Source organism: Oryctolagus cuniculus, chromosome 8, assembly GCF_051225735.1.
Source record: "Oryctolagus cuniculus isolate XC-2025 breed Fujian yellow rabbit chromosome 8, ASM5122573v1, whole genome shotgun sequence".
Lineage (NCBI taxonomy): Eukaryota > Metazoa > Chordata > Mammalia > Lagomorpha > Leporidae > Oryctolagus > Oryctolagus cuniculus.
The window spans coordinates 20216686-20234099 of NC_142874.1; positions in this window are offsets into that span (position 1 = coordinate 20216686).

The following is a 17414-nucleotide window of genomic DNA, read 5'->3' on the forward strand; positions in this document are numbered from 1 at the left end:
TAAACTGCAGGCCGCAGCTTTTATCCCGTGCACCACAATGCCGACCCCCTAAGCAGCTTCTTAATGGATCCACTAAGCACTGCCCCTTATTCTGTAAACACTGATTGAGTGTCTCTGATGTTTCACAAGCCCTGCAAGGGACTAAGGACCTAGCAATAAGGTGACAAAGGCTGTACTTGTACACAAAAAATAACTGTAGATTGGAATAGGGGACAATGATGAAATAAAGTGGTGCTATGACAGAGAGTAAGTGAGGGACAACTTCTAAGACAGGATGGCCAGGGAAGACATTGCTAATGAGGCCATATGAGTTGAGAGCTGAAGGCTGAGGGGAGGGCACTGGGCGGAGGAATCAGCATGTGTCAAGGCCTGGAGCCAGGAGAACTCTTGGCAAGTCTAAGGAACAGAAGGTCTGGCTGGAGCGCAGAGTTGGGGGAAGGGACTGAATGAGATGTGGAGGTAGATAGGGCCAGTCCATGAGAAATAGTTTGAATGTTATCCTAAGGCTGCCATGAAAAGCCATTGAGGGTTTCAGGCAGGCAATAGCATGATCTGCTTTCCCGTCTGAAAAGATCATCGTGGTTGCTGCGTGAGAGGTGGCTTGCAGGGTAAGACGGGAAGGCAGCATGCCAACGATGTGTATCTCCTTTGCATAGCTTTTCAGCAGCCTCTCAGCCACTGCCTGCCTCCCTGCCCTGGCGGCTCACCTGCCACCCCAGGTCTGCAGGCCAGCCCAGCTGCACAAGCTTCTTGGAATGTGAATATTTTGGTCATAGGAAGGCAAAGAGGAAAACGGCTGGTAAAACAAACCTGTGCAATGGGTGGGGCAGTTTTTATTTATCTTGTTTATAAAGAGAACACAGAGCTCACAGGGCAAAGAGCACAGGCTCGGGTCCAGATCTATCGATCTCAAATCGAATGTGCTCTTTCATGACTTTCCATTACTCTGGGCCCTGCACAAGGCTGGTCCTGGTCACACTTTTCCTGGGGTGTCTCTTGGGAAACCATTCTTCTAACTCTGGATCCAACATCCAGCGACGTGAGCAATTATGGCTGACCAGGCACTGCAAGGGGTGCTGGGTTATCAAACCTGATGGACAGAAGTTTTCTAAAAAGACAAGAGAAGAACAGAATAAAGTGCATTGTGTTATACTAGGAAATACTGTTCCAACACACAGAATAATAAAGTGGAGAGCAGGTGCCCCAGAGGATATGAAAGGCACTCCATTAAAACGTGGGGAAAATATTGGAATTCCATTTTGTATGCATATAGATGATACAGAAAGACACAGAAGTGCAGCACCACTAATGTTTAATATCCAAATTAACACTGGGCATTGGGCTTAGACCTATGGAAGTCTCACATCCTGATTCTACAACACAGAGAGGTTAACCTCACTTTTCATCACTCTCGGTGGACTATGGCAATATGGGTTTAGTAAGAGCCTGGTTGGGGCAGATGCAGTGGTCAGGATGCTGCTCAAGACACCGGCATACCATATCAGAATGTCTTGGTTTGAGTCCCAGCTCCACTCCCAATTCCAGTTTCCAGCTGACGTGCTCCTAGGGAGGCAGTAGGTGATGGCTCAAGTGCTTGGTTGCTGCTACTCATGTAGGAGACCCGGATTCAGTTCCCAGCTCCTAGCTTCAGGATCCATTGTAGGCACTTGAGAAATGAACCAGCAGCTTCAAGATCTCCCCCTCTCTACCTCTCAAATAAAAATAAATAAGTAAGTAAATAAATACAATTACAAAGAGCCTGATTAGGTGGATTGACTATAATATTATTTTAAATGGTAGACTATTTGTAATAAGATGGGGAATGTTAACATTTACTTAGAAAAACACTGCTTAGTAATTTTATTTTATATTATATATAATCTATATGTGTACTATAGCCAGAATATGGCATTATAGATTATATAAGTATTCAACATAAGTATATTTTTCATGATTAATCAACAATCTCTTTCATTTGTCCTTTTGTGTACTTTTTCTTTTTAAAGATTTATTTATTTATTTATTTGAAAGAGTTACAGAGAGAGAGAGAGAGAGCAAACTTTTATCTGCTGGTTCACTCCTCAAATGGCTGCAACAGCCAGAACTTTTAACTATTTGAAGCCAGGAGCCAGGAGCTTCTTCCAGGTCTCCCATGTGGATGCAGGGGCCCAAGCACTTGGGCCATCCTCCGCTGCTTTCCCAGGTACATTAGCAGGGAGCTGGATTGGAAGTACAGCAGCCAGGATTTGAACCCATACCCATCTGGAAAGTCAGCACCACAGGCGGCTGCTTTACCTGCTACACCACAGCAATGGCTAGACATTTTCTCATGTAACCAGTTTAGACAGAAATCCTTCCAAGTGAGAACTCACCATTATGTTTTCTACTGTGAAAATTAAAGGGGATCACTCATGGAAAGTACCCAGCACGATGCATGCTGCACAGTGAGAATTCTATAAATATAGTTTTTGTTTCTCCAGAAATTTGGAAAAGACTGGGTGAGGGGTTCAGTCATCTGACTGCTTCTGCCTGAGGGTCTCTCAGGAGACATTCATGACCTTGGGACATGTTCCTTGGCTTTGTTGTTCTGATCTTTAAAGGATTAGAACCTGGATATTTTGTGAGCACACTGTGAATAGCTCCACTTTTAGAACAGACTCATTGGGCCTAGCACTGTGATGCAGTGGGTTAAGCCACCACCTACAGCCTTGGCATCCAATACAGGCACTGGTTCAAGTCCCAGTTCAAGTACCGGATGCTCCACCTTTGATCCAGCTCCCTGCTAGTGCACCTGGGAAAACAGCAGAGGGTGGTCCTAGTGCTTGGGCCACCAGCCCTGGAGGTTGCAGTCATCTGGGGAGTGAACCAATGGAAGATTTCACCCCCCACCCCGCCTCTCCCTCTCTCTGTAACTCTTTCAAAATAAATAAATTAATTAATAAATTTAAAAAATGTTAAAAAGAAAAAACAAAACAGACTCATTGACCAACTTCATAAGATCAATGTACAAAGGCAGAATCCTAGCGCAGTCAGATAATGGAGACTGGGGCTGCCATTGCGGCACAGTGAGTTAAGCCTTTGCCTGCTATGCCAGCATCCCATATCAGATCACTGGTTCAAGTCCTGGATCCTCCATTTCCACACCAGAATTCCTGCTAATGTGCCTGGGAAGACACTGGACAGACAGTAGATGATGTGCCAAATGCCTGGGTTCCTGCACCCACGTGGGAGATCCAGATGGAGTTCCTGGCTCCTGGCTTCTGTCTGGCCTCAACATAGCTGGTTCAGGTTTTTGAGGAGTGAACCAGTGGACGGATGATCTCTCTCTCTCTCTCTCTCTCTCTCTCTCTCTCTCTCTCTCATGTGTGTGTCTGAATTTCAAATAAATAAGTCTTTAAAAAGAGAAAAACCTCCAAATAGTGGAGGCTGCAGCTGTCATGGGGATAGAGGCGCAGTACCGGCACAGAGTAGCATCTCTGCAAGCAGGGTGACAACCAGAGAATTGCTTGCTGAGCAGGGAATCCGAACAGGGGCTTGTCACTTATATATAGATGGTATATTTAATGATACTTGTCCATTCATTTTATCATAGGGACTAGTTGCCAGTGGGCCCACAAAATTGAAGGAAGGCAATTGCTTGGAGAGAATCAGGACAGGGTTAGCTGCAGCTTGGACTCCCACACCTTATATCTAGAGTGCCTACCTCTGCTCTTGATCCAGCTTTCTGCTAATGTACCTGGGAGGTAGCAGATAATGGCCCAAGTACTTGGGTTCCTGCCACACATATGGGAGCCCCGGATGGACTTCGGGCTTCAGCCTGACCCACTCCTGCCTGTTTTTGACATTTGAAGAGTGAACTAGTAGATGGAAATGTTTCTCTCTCTGTTTCTCCTCCTCTCTCTGTCTCTATGCCTTTCAAACAAATAAATACATACATACTTTTTTTAAAAAAAAAAAAAGGCACTGAGGCTGGTGCTGTGGCATAGCAGGTAAAGCCACTGCCTATGATGCCAGCATTCCATGTGGGCGTCAGTTTGAGACCCAGTTGCTCCACGTCTGATCCAGCTCCCTGCTAATGCAGCTGGGAAAGCAGCAGAGGATGGCCCAAGCGCTTGGGCCCCTGCTCCCTTGTAGGATACCTGGAAGAAGCTCTGGGCTCCTGGCTTCAGCCTGGCCAAGCCCTTGCTGTTGTGGCCATTTGTGGAGTGAACCAGCAGGTGGAAGATTTCTTTCTGTCTCTCTGAAACTCTACCCTTCAAATAAATAAAAATCTCTTAAAAGAAAAAATAAAAACAAAAAAGGCATTAGGACAGGTGATGTTTGCCTCTGTGGCACTAGTTTTTTGGCATGTTTATAGCTAATAACCTTCTAGGTTTCTAATTTTCTCTAATTTTTACTGTGAGAATTTAAAAACCCAAAACACCTAGTACAAGATAACAAACCTCCTCCTCTCTGTGACTCAGCTTCCTCACCTGTACCTATCTGGTTGTAAAACAGTCCCAGCCGCTTCCCCCACCGCCCCGATTATTTTGAAGAACATTCAGAGCACCCTGATTGTTGTCTGAGCTGTTTTATCCATTCAAGTCCCGCTGGTCTGACAGTCATTGTTGTGCTTCTCTGGTGAGTTTCTCTGCTCTGATCCTGCGGTGGCTCCCAAGAGGCATTTTTGTGTTCTTGAGGAAGCCAAGGCTCTGATGATGACCGTTATCAGTAAGCAGAGTGGACTCCGCTTACTTTGAGTTCTTCTGAATTCCCCGGGGGCATCAATATGAGCACCAGTTACTGGGCTGCTCTGAAAAGTGGGAACGCCTTGGGGGGACCTGATCCCCAGGCAGGCTGTCTGTAAACGCGGCCCAAGAACCTGCACGTTCAACAAATTCCCGGAGGATTCCTCTGTCCCACTCGGAGAAGTGACTGGCCGAGAACATTTTCTGAGGTTAAGGTACACAGGTAGAGCCGTGGTGCTGAAAAACTGGAAAGGAGACTTTGGGCAAACAAGCTGCATTTTTCGTGTGCTTCTCTGTCCTCTTCCTGGCCAATCTCACTGTGCACCGGGTCAGAGGCCCTGAGCTGGAAACCTGTGCTCTCCAGTGACCTCTGTTGTGGGGGTAGCGGCCCCCAAATTACGTAGTGAGGATTGGGAGCCCTGGCTGGGCTCAGGGAGACCCCCCAGCTAGACTTGGTGCAGATTCCTGCCTTCCCAGTGTGTAAGAATGCGACAAGGAGATGTAGGGAGAGGAGAACAGAACAGGGTTTACTGAAAGTACACAGACGTGAGCATGGTGACCTCAAGAGAGAGAATTGTCCCCCTAGCCTGGCTGGGGTCATCCCCTTATAGAGTAGGGCTGGTGCTTAGGGGGCGACCTGATTGAGGATCCAGAGGAGACAGGATTTGGGGCAGGGCTGCAGTGCACCTGGTGGTCCCCAGGAAGGTGTCACAGCGTCTGGCACATGATGGAGAATGAGGCAGAGGTGCATGATGAGGGTTGGGTGTGCTGACTCCTCAGCCCTGTTGGCTCAGCATGGGAGATGGGGGGATTTGGGTGGTGCCTGTAAACTGGGTCTTGGGAGATCCTGGCTCCTCATCCCTTCCTGAGTGCAGCCTCACCCACATCAGCTTCCACGGAGGAAGGTGTGTGACCTTTGAAATAGCTACTGACGGTTCAGAAGTTGCTTGTTTCCAGGTTTCTGGCTGTGTTCTGCAGGGTGGTGGGTGCAGGAAGTCTGTCTTAGATCACTGCTATTCCTGTGCCCACACATGTGCACATGCATGTATATACAGGGGATCTCAAAAAGTTTGTGGAAAGTGCAATCACAAGATAAATTTAGGGTGGGCATCCAGCCTGTTGGCTGAGTGGGTACTGAGTGGGGTACCTGGGATTGATGACCAGCTCTGCTTCTGACTCCAGCTGCCTGCTGATACGGGGACCTGGGAGGCCACAGTCATGGCTCAAGTAATTGGGTTCCTTTCACATATGTGGGGGATCTGGATTGAGCTCCTGGCTCCTGGCTTTGGCCTGGTCCAGCCTGGGATGGAGCTGTTGAAGATTATTTGGGGATGTGAACCAGAGGTGGGTGCTCTCTTATCTTTCTATGTTAAAAGGAAATAAATAGGGGCTGGCTCTGTGGTGTAGTGGATTAAGCCATCATCTACAGTGCTGGCATCCAGTATGGACACCAGGTGGAGTCCCAGCTCCTTCACTTCCAATACAGCCCCTTGCTAATGTACCTGGGAAATGCAGCAGAAGACAGTCCAAGTGCTTGGGCCCCTGCCGCCCATGTGGGAGACCCGGGAGAAGCTCCTGGCTCCTGGCTTTGGCCTTGCCCAGCCCCAGCAGTTGTGGCCATTTGGGGAGTGAGCCAGCAGATGGAAGATCTCTGTATTTGTCTCTCCCTCTCTCTCTGTAATTCTGACTTTCAAATAATTAAATAAATCTTTAAAAAAAAGAAAGAAGAAAGAGAAAGAAACGAAGCATGGAAGGAATGAAGGAAGGTGAAACAAGAAGGAAGAAAGAAAAAGAAAGGCAGGCCAGTGTTGCAGTGCAGCAGGTCAAGCCGCCACTTGCAACACCAGGATCCGATGTCAGAGTGTTACAGAAACCTGGGGTGGGAAAACGCCCTTCGTTCAAACAGGCATCAGACAGTGGAGGATCGAAGCAGTTTATTAATTAATCCTGCTGATTCCAGGCTCAGCTGGAATCATTTCCTGAGAACTGAGCAACAATTCCAAGTTTCTAGAATATTTATGGGTTCATCAGCATCATACCTTAGCTACTGCAGCACTGGTGGGTTTAAATTGCAGCCTGCGTGACTTAGGACCACACTTCCAATGGTCGGTGGGTCCAGTATGTATATAAAAGAGATACAAGGAGTAGATTTATAGGACAGATTTATGACTGGAGTTTACAGAAGCAGAACTTAGGACGTCTTCCCTCCCTAGACAAGATCACAGTGGGCAGCTGCTTCACTAGTTAATTGTGAGCAGTCACTTTTCGAGGTTTGTGTTGGGGGGTGGGTTCGCCTTTCTTTCTTTGTCTCTGGCTGTGGCTGGCCACATTTCCTCTACAAGAGCTCTGGCTTGAATCCTGGCTGCTCTGCTTCCACCCCAGATCCCTGTTCATGTGCCTGGGAAAGCAGCAGAAGACGGTCTAGGTGCTCAAGTCCCTGCTACCCAAGTAGGAGGCCCAGATGGGTTCCAGGCTCCTGGTTTCAGCCTGGCTGAGCCCTGGCCATTGCATCCATCTGGGGCAGTGAACCAGCGGATGGAAAATCTTTCCCTCTCTTCGTAATGCTGCCTTTCATTTAACCCCCTGCATCCCCCGCCAACACACAAAGACTTCCCTGATTTGGAGAAATTTCATCTTTGCCCGAGAGAGGAGAAACCCAGGAAGGTTTCTGCCCAGCAGGTTTAATTCTGTCCTGTTGGTGCCCGCCTTTAGCCCCTCATGTCAGCAACCCTGCCTCTGCCTATGACACATCCCAAGTCCAGCTACTTCTCCTCACCTTGGTTCCCCCTGCACACCCTCCCACCACCTCGTAGACCCTGTTTCCCACAGGGTCCCCTGTCTCCCGCCAGTCTCTATGCAGCAGTCAGGGTGACCCTGTCACACGTGGGATGAAGCTCTTGCCACTTTCTGTTCAGAGCCCTCCTTTTGAGGGCTAATAGCAGGAACTTGGTGTTTTTAGGGGGCCGGTGCTGTGGAATAGAGGGTAGAGCTGCCGCCTGCAATCCTAGCATCCCATATGGGTGCTGGTTCCAGATGCGACTGCTCCACTTCCAATCCAGTTCTCTGCTAATGCACCTGGGAAAGCAGTGGAAGACGGTCCAAGTGCTTGGGCCCCTGCACCAGCTTGGGAGACCCAGAGGAAGCTCCAGGCTCCTGGTTTCTGATTGGTCTCTCTCTCTGGCCATTTCGGTCATCTAGGGAGTGAACCAGGGGATGGAAGATCTCTCTCTCTCTGCCTCTGTCTGTCTGTAACCCTGCCTTCCTAATAAATAAATACATCTTAAAAAATAAAAACATAGGGTCTGGCACTGTGGCACAGTGGGTTAAAGCCGCAGCCTGAAGCACCGTCATCACACATGGGTGCTGGTTCGAGTCCTGGCTGCCCCTCTTCCGATCCAGCTCTCTGTTATAGCCTGGGAAAGCAGTGGAAGATGGCTCAAGTCCTTGGGCCCCTGCACCCACATGGAAGACCCAGAAGAAACTCCTGTTTCCTGACTTCAGATCAGCTCAGCTCCGGCTGTTGCAGCCATCAGGGGAGTGAACCAGCAGATGGAAGACTTCTCTCTCTCTCTCTCTCTCTCTCTCTAACTCTTCCAAATAAATGAAAATAAATCTTAAAAAAATAATTAAAAATAAACATAAAAACATTAAAAAACTGTTTTTAGGACTTGTGGTCAACAAAGTTGAACCAAGCTGATTTTTCTTTAAAAACAAAAGGACTTTTACCCTCATTGGCTGGCTTCCTCTCATGCTCTGAGTTAGTACTTAAAGTCTATTGGGGAACCCCTGTGAAATCAGACTCCTGCTCTCCCTCGGAGCTCATCAGCCACCCCCTCTCCCTCCCTCCACACCAGCTGCTGGACCCCCTGAGGTTCCCTGGCCCTGTCATGCTCCTGCTCAGCCTGGGATCTCTCCAGAGCCTCCTCACTTCATTCTCGCCCTCCCTCAGGAAGTGAGGTCTTGCTTGACCTTCCAAAAATCAAAATCCAGCACCACCCTCCCTGCCCCCCCAACTTCATCCACACCACTCGCCCTGGCAGCCACAGTTACTCACGTGCTGGTTGATGATCAGCTTCTCCACTGAAATGTCAGCTCCACAAAGGCGCTGCCTCGGGTTTTGCTCCACACCAGTTTGTTAAGGGCCTAGGAGAGTGCAGCCTGAGGAACGTGTTGAATGGATGAACACTTCTTCCAGCAAGATGCACTTGCTGGGTCATTTATGAAACAGTCCAGTGTGGGGCTGGACTTGAGCACAGCGGCCACCGCTTGGGACACCTGAGTCCCAGACTGCAATGCCTGGATTCAAGGGCTGCCTCTGCTGCTGACTCCAGCTTCCCCTGAATGCACACCCTTGCAGGCAGCAGGTGATGGCTCAACTACTTGGGTTCCTGCCACCACATGGGAGACGTGGTTGAGTTTCTAGCTCCTGACTTCGGTCTGGCCTAACTTCACCTGTTGTGGACATTTGAGGGGCGAACCAGAGGATCGAAGATCTGTCTGTCTGCCATGCAAATATATAACATGGCCTGTCCACGTCCATCCCCTGGTGCAGAGAATGGAGGACTGGGAAGGGCAGGTCCTGAAGTCAGGCCAGGCTCCCTGGGGCAGGAGTCCCCCCAGGGGACTTCTTGGAAGGAGGCAGGTTTTGGTTGTGTCCCAAATGATGGCATCGCAGAGCACAAGGGTCAGTGAGCCCGGGTCATGGGTCAAACAATCTTTATTCCTCCAAGGTATCATTGTCACTTTAATTTACAAAGAAGGAAACTGAGGCACACAGGCACACAGTGACACAAGGGTGGGGCTGGGATTTCAATCTAAGACAATCACCAAAATTCTCTTAAATATTACAATCCACTGACTCCCTGTCATTCATTCATTCTACAAGAATTTATTGAGTGCTTACTTTGGAGCTGATGTTAATGCCAGGTTGGTGAAGGAAGTAGACTAAAAGCCTAGTATGTGGTGGAGGGAGGAGAAAGTCCATGATACACAGGTGACTCAGTTCTGTAGTGTGTTGGAGGTGTGGCAAAAACAGAAAGGCGGTAAGGTGGGCTACAGATGAGGAAGGGGACGAGGGTGCTCTGATTTAAGTGGGGTGGCCAGGGATGGCCTCATTTTCCTGAGAACCTGCAGGAGGTGAGGGAGGGGGCCAGGGGGTGTTTGCAAGGAAGACACACACACAGGTCCAGGGAGGGGTGCCGGTCTGGTATTTGTGGAGATGGTCAAGGAGGGGTGGTGGATAGGTGTTACAGCACAGCTGGCAAACTGCCACTTGGGACATGGCATCCCATATCAGAGTGCCAGGCCAGGGTTCTCACAATTTTGCATTTCCCATCCAGCTCCCTGCTAATGCTCCTGGGAGGCAGCAGATGATGGCCCAAGGATTTGGGTCCCTGCTATCCACATGGGAGATCTGGAAGGAATTCCTGGCTCCTGGCTTCAGTCTGTCCCAGCCCTGGCTATTGCAGCCATTTGGAGAATGACTCAGAAGATTTCTCTCTCTCTCTCTCCCTCTCTCTCTCTCTGCCTTTCAAATAAATACATCTTAAAAAAAAAAAAAAAGAAGAAGAGGCACTGCAGCACAGGTCAAGCCTCCACCTGCAGTGCCGACATCCCATATGGGTGCCGGTTCTGGTCCTAGCTGCTCCTCTTCCAATCCACCTCCCTGCCAATGGCCTGGGAAAGCAGTAGAAGACGGCCCAAGTGCTTGGGCCCCTGCACCTGCGTGGGAGACCCGGAAGACGCTCCTGACTTCATATTGGCCCAGCTCCGGCTGTTGTGGCCATTTGGAGAGTGACTCTGAGGGTGGAAGACCTCTCTCTGTCTCTCTTTCTCTCTCTCTCTGTAACTCTGCCTCTCAGATAAATCTTAAAAAACAAAACAAAACAAAAACAAACCCACTGCCACAACAGAAAATGACTGATCTAGTTAAGCTATGGACAAAAGACCTGAATAAATCTTAAGAGGAAAAGACAGCAACGGGGTGCGTGTGACCGGGACAAGGAAGCAAGAGGGAAGGGCAAGGGACATGCAGCCACTCTGTCTTCCGAACCCTGAAGTGGCCTGCACTGCAGGTTTGTGCCTGTTTGCCAGGGAGCTGTCTGCAGTCCAGGCTCCTGGGGATAGCGCAAAGCTTTCCATGGCCACTCAGCCCACCTTGGTCACCACGGAGAGCCAAGAACGAGGCTCCATCATTAAGGAGGTTGTGTGTGCTGCAGTCCGGGCAGGAGAAACAGCCAGGGTGAAGCAGCCATGGCTGACACCAGGCAGCAGGTGGATAGGGACTGGACTGGGACAGAATAGCTGAACAGTAACATGCTGGGCAGCTGGTCTGCGTGTCACAGCGACAGGCACAAGAATGGACAGCAGTTAGGGGATCCACAGACCGCCTGGCTGTGAGACTGAACAAGGCAAAGGAAACCTGAGAGAGTAAAGGAAGCCTGAGCTCCATGAAGGGGCGCACGGCAGGAGGGGCGAGGGCACCCATGAGAATGGCAAGGTGAGCAGCCCAGAGCCCCCTGGGCTGCACACCCTGCCTCTACACTCTCCAGCTCTGTGGCCCTGCTGCTGAATGGCAAGCTACTCTGCAGGTCTGTGCCTCTGTTTTCCTTTCTGTAAAATGGGTGTGACTTAGTGTGTGTTCTGTTGCTATCCAGTACTGGAGACTGGGTCATTTACAAGGAGAGAGGTTTCCTTTGGCTGCCAGCTCTGGAGGCCGGGAAGGCCAGGGCAGCGGCTGGTGCTGACTTCACGCTGCTTCAGCTCAGGGCCTGCAGGTGTGCTGGGAGACAGAGTGTGAGGACAGCCTGGCTTTATAACAACCCACCCGAGGTGTGGGCACTAGGGTACAGCATGCTCAACAGCTACGTGGGACTCCCACATTCCTTATCGGAATGCTTGGGATCTAGTCCCTCCACTTCTGATCCAGCATCTTGCTAATGTGCCTGGGTGGCAGCAGGTGATGGCTCAAATACCTGGGCCCTGCCACCCTGTGGGAGATGCGGATGGGGTTCTAGGCTCCTGAGTTTGGCCTGGCCCAGCGCTGGCTATTCCAAGCATTTGAGGAGTGGACCAGTAGATGCAAGATCTCCCTCTGTCTCTCCCTCTCTCTCTGTCACTCTGCCTTTCAAATAAATAAAAACGAATAAATAAAATTTAAAAAAGAACTAAACAGGGGCTGATGTGGTAGCACAGTGGGTTCAGCTTCCGCTTGCTTTGCCAACATCTCATACTGGGGCACCAATTCAAGTTCTAGCTTCTCCATTTCCAATCCAGCTCCCTGCTAATGTGCCTGGGACGGCAGCCACAGAAGGCTGGAATACTTGGGCACCCACGTGAGAGACCTGGGTGGAGTTCTAGGCTCCTGGCTTCAGCCTGGCCCAGCCCAGGGCATTGCAGCCATTTAAGGGAGTGAACCAGCAGTCTCTTCTTGCTCTCTGTCACTCCGACTTTTCAATGAAGTAATTAACAAAATTGCCTTTTTAAAATTAAAGAACCTAAACAATGTGCTCTATTCATAAGGGAGAGGCAGTGCTGGGAGGATCAGTATGGAATTCTGCCAGAAAGGCCGGTGTCCCTCACAACCGAAATCACCTCTTCACCGCCCCTCCCAACAAGACTGCAGTGACAAGCACATGGCCACAGGAGTATGGAGACAAACCAAACTCCCTCTGTCGCACGGTGCTAGCAGTGCCTGGACCCTGGAGCGGCTGAGGAGATGACACGGATATTCTAAATCACTTCAAGTTGCCTGGGGAACCCCAGATAATTGTGTCTTTGAAGAATGCCCTTCACAAATCACTCTGGGAATTTCTGTAAATTGGTTTTTTAATTTTAAAAATCATTAATTTATTTGAAGACACTAAACTTCCTTCTTCTGTGAAGAAAATAAGCAAAACAAAATCCTTGGGCTGGTGCAGCACAGTGCGGCAAGACTCGGCCTGTGGTGCTGGCATCCCCTGAGGGTACCAGCTCGATCGAGTCCCGGCTGCTCCACTTCTGATCCAGATCCCTGCTAATGTGCCTGGGAAAAGCAGAACAAGATGGCCCAGGTGCTTGGACTCCCGCGCCCACATGGGAGACCCGGAAGGAGTTCCAGGCTCTTGGCTTCGGCCTGGTCTAGCCCCTGGCCATTGCAAACAGAAAGAAAAATCTCTTTCTCTCTGTAGACATTTGGGGAGTAAACCAGCGGATGGAAGATATCCTTCTGTCACTTTTTCTCTCTCTGTAATCTGTAACTCAAATAAATAAATAAATAAATCATATTTTGTTTCTTTCTCTGTAATCTGTAACTCAAATAAATCATATTTTGTTTGTTTGTTTTTAAATAAAGGAGTGAACAGCTTGGGGCCTTTAGCAGAAGGTCCCTGTGACAGGGAAGCATTGTTGGACTCCCTTTGACTTGGGCTTTTATGCCTTGGGAATGTGGCAGAGTGGGCTTTGGGAACACTGACGGTGATTTGGGCAGAAATGGGAGGCTCCTGGCCCCTGAGCCCAGTTTCATCGCAGGATGCCTCACAAGCTGCCTCTATCTCCTCCACGCCCAGGGAGTGTCCCTGACCATCCCCTTCACACGCAACACCCTTAACGTGTGCATGAATTCTATCAGACACCTAGAGTGGCCAATCGCTCTGGATAGACGGCTGTATGCGGAGTCACGCCAAATATACAGCAAGCTCCAAACAGTCCTCTCTCCTCCTCACTCTTACTATACTGCACTGAATATGGTAGATGGCCAATATTTTTAAATTATTGCAATGTGAAGTTTGCTTAATAATTTAAATGTATGAGGGGACACATGCCCAGAAAACTATTACTGCTTTTCTGCCCTGGATGACCAAAGGAAGACAACGACAGATGATTGTATATTTTGTTTAATACTTGCATTGTTTCTATAGCGCAATTATAGCAATCTTTAAATTTACTTTTCATTACAAATATTTGTCAAGTTTTGTTTCAGAAACATTTTTCCTACTCTCTTGCACATGCACCCAGACACACTACAAAAAACTCATTCATAACACAGTAAGGGCAAACAGTATTCATGTAAACATCTTCCATTAATTTCCCATAATTTAAAAAATCATAAAATTATAGATATTGAATAAGGCTCATAGATTTAGTTCAAATTCCACAAAAGACCAAAAATGCTCCTTAACTGTCGTGGGGTTAACTTTGGGTTGCAATAATGCTGAAAGCATCCCCTGGCTGCCACTCTTTAACCACACCTCACAACCTTGTAAGTGCATTTCCAGATAGAAAGAGAACATAGAAAACCCAGGAGGAGAAACTTCTGAAGTAGGGAGCTCAGAATCACAGACATGACATTCTCCTGTAAGCAGGCATGACAGGGTCCCTGTGGTTTCCCAAAACAGGAATCAAGGTGAAGTACAGTGACCCAAAATGTAACCCAGTCGATATGTTAACATACACTGGTGTGTGTGTTCATATTGCTAGTATACACAGTGAAAATTTGTCATAATATTTATCATTTCATTATATCTAGGACCAAAGTGGGAAAAAAAAAAAAAACACGCAAGTTGACATCCTTGAAAGGAGTTTTATTTTATTTTATTTTTTTTTCCTGTAACCTAAGAGTTAGGAGAGTCGGGAGGTATGTCCTAGGGATGTGAATGGTTTTGCTCCTGAAACGACTTCTAAGAGCTGTGTGTGAAGTCACAGAGGAAGCGAGGGTGCGCAGGACCAAGGCCGTCTCTCTGTCTGGTTGGAAGTCGGGTGCTCAGGTGCATAGTCTTCCAGAGCCCAGACAGGGAGTGAGTGGGCTGTGCTGAGAAACCGGCCCCCCGCAGGCGCCTGCCGCTGCCTCGCCTCTCGGGCAGGCAGCCAGCGCTGGCAAAGCCGCGAAGTCCCACCCTGGGGTCTGAGCCCCAGCTCCACTGAGGGCAGCCTCCCTGATGTGTGTGTCTAGGCAGTGAGGGTGGCCGCCGGGAACCCCAGCTCCAAGGCTCCCACGGCCGAGTCTGGCTTCTGATTCTGCTGCCCTGCAAAGAAATTGTGCTCCGGGGAACTGCACCAGCGTCTCTAATGCCTCTGACTCACTCTGGGGCCCCTCGGGGGCCCGCAGGGATGTCGCTAAAAGGTGAACACACCTCCGTTAGCACCTAACTTACCACCAGGAAGCGGCGGAGGCACTGGGGAAGCCCACGAGCTCGCTCCACACCTCGGGGCAACCGCCTGGGGGCGCTGCCTCGGGTCGGAGTGATTTGTAGGCTTTTGATTTCTAAAAGTCAAAATTGATCTGCATTGTATCTCAATAGACTCCTAGAATTCTCACCAAAATTTGTGCAATCTGTTTAAATAGCACTGGAGTAATTCAGCTTCATTTAAATATAGTCATTCTACCAAGAAAATATTTCATACAAACATCTATTTACATACAAACACATTAAAATTTGCGAAAAGGGCTTCCACCCCTGTGATCATATGGCTTGAGAGAGTTTCATTGCTTTGAGTATGTATGCACACATTTGGCAAAAGGAAATTATTGAAATTTAGTATTTTTAAAGTAAAAAAGCCTCCAAATTCCTGAAAGTTCAAAGAAAAAAACAAACAAAAAACTATCGAGGTACCTCAAGTGGTTGCAATTTTAATAGATTTTGTGAACCTTTGATCTGTGGCAAATAAACATTACAACTATCAGTCTTGCAACGTAGTTTTGCTTGTTTTTCTAAAACAAAAGATGTCACGAGTCTATTAAATCACTACTCTTAAGACAGAAACTCGAGGCAACTGTTTTAAACCCAAAAAAATGGAAAACTGTACCTCTACCCTCTTGGAAGATTTTAAATGCATTTCGAGATGAGCGATTGAAATTTCTGTATATTCCATGAAAGTTACTAAAAGCGTCAGTACTGTCTCCCCAAGATAACCCTGTAGCTCACTGTTCACAATGAAGGAGATTTGGATCATCACTTTTCCACGCTGTGCATGCCGACGTGTGGTCTTCTTGGCCTTTTTGGGTTGTTGGAGAGAAGGAAATCGATTTTCAAGCATGAAGAACCCCAGGGCCAATAGCTTTACAGTCCCAGGCAGGTTCAGAGAGGTCGTGAAAACAAATTTCCTTCCTGGTTGCTCAGGTTGGGCTGTGGGGGTGAAGCGGGTTGAAACAAGAGTAGGTCCTACAAAACCCAAGTCCTCCTCCTCTGTGGCCTTCGCATCTCATCCTTCCTGTGAGTCGGACATTCAGTCCTCCTGTGGCGTTTGTGAGTCCATTCAATGTCCAGCTGGGACATGCTCCTCCAGGTTACGTCCTAGTCCTAACTCTACCATGAGATAGTAGTTCGTTCTAGAAAAGATGCTATGGGAAGATCTAGTCATGCAGGATTGGACTGAGACAGCTCTGAGTGAATCTCCAGGACAATGCTGTTGTTTAGGAGTGTATAGACTCACATCTCTACTCCCCACCACGTGGGCTCCTGCACATCCCTGCGGTGACCCGGATGCGGAGTCAGCTGCTTCCTGACACAGCTCCTCCTACAGTGGGTGAAAAGCTCGTCATTCTGAGGCTGTTCCACTCACACTTTGGTTCAAACAAGGACCACACTGGTCTTTCCCCAGCAGTCAACTCCTTCTGAAACCCTGGCCCTCTCCACTTCTTTCCCTACCTGCACAACACAGCAGATCTCAGGGCCCCTCAGTTCCCACCTGTGCAAAGTGGAATGTGCGTGCATGAGGGGAGGTGTGGTGGGGGACAGCAGGTGTGACAGCATCACTCAGGGGTAGAGAGCAACTGGAGGAAGGTTCGCACAGAAAGGTCTGGAAGAGAGAGGAAGAGAGAGAGAGAGAGAGCAAGTGAGTGCTGGAGACACAGACCACAAGAGAGGAGAGCAACTTGCCTGGAGAGTTGGGAATGGGGGAGTCTGGCTGGGCTAGGGTTCCACCTAGAAACTTAGGCTTCCTTGTGTGGGAGGAGAGAGAAGAAGAAAGAGCCGGGGCTGGGAAAAGGCGAGCAGGAAGTGTGGAGAATCAGGCAGAAAGTCAGAGAGAGGCTCAGCGTGGGTGTCCTCTTGCCTCCAAATTACCTGGAGGTCATAGACACATGGCCTGGTTGTAAGCTGAGTGTTTTCATTCAATATGTAATTGGAAGAATTGATCATTTTACTTCGGGACTCCTAACCATCTTCAATCCCTTTGATCCAAAAATTTTGTTCTAATTGCATTTCAAGGGGATCACTAGAGTACCCTTCTGGGATAGAAATTATATCCCAGCATGGCCGTGACCATGGGAGACCACAGACGGCTGTGTCACAGGTCTAACCTGCACCCTGCTCTCTCCGACCTCTCTCCCTGGCCTGGCTCTGAGGACCCCTGACTGGGCCTACTTCCTCCTGTCACTCACTTTGGGATACCTTTAAATAAAAACACCTATCAGAATCCAAGTCCAGAGACTCCGTCCGTCTGCCACAGATTACAGAACAATCTCTTTCTACAGAATAGAAGCGATCCTACCCTGCTGCCTTTTGAGCTAAAAACCCCATGCAGTTCCTTTTGCAGGAGCCCTTCCTGGAAGCCCTGAAGACTCCCTCTTGTACTGTGAACCATCAGCTTAAGCATACAAACAGGAATCCAGCTGGATCTCCCCGAATCCCCCACCACCTAGCTCCAAAGCACACAGCCGGGCGTCCAGGAAGCCTGGCCTTGAAAAGACTAGATGGACCGCTCGGTCAC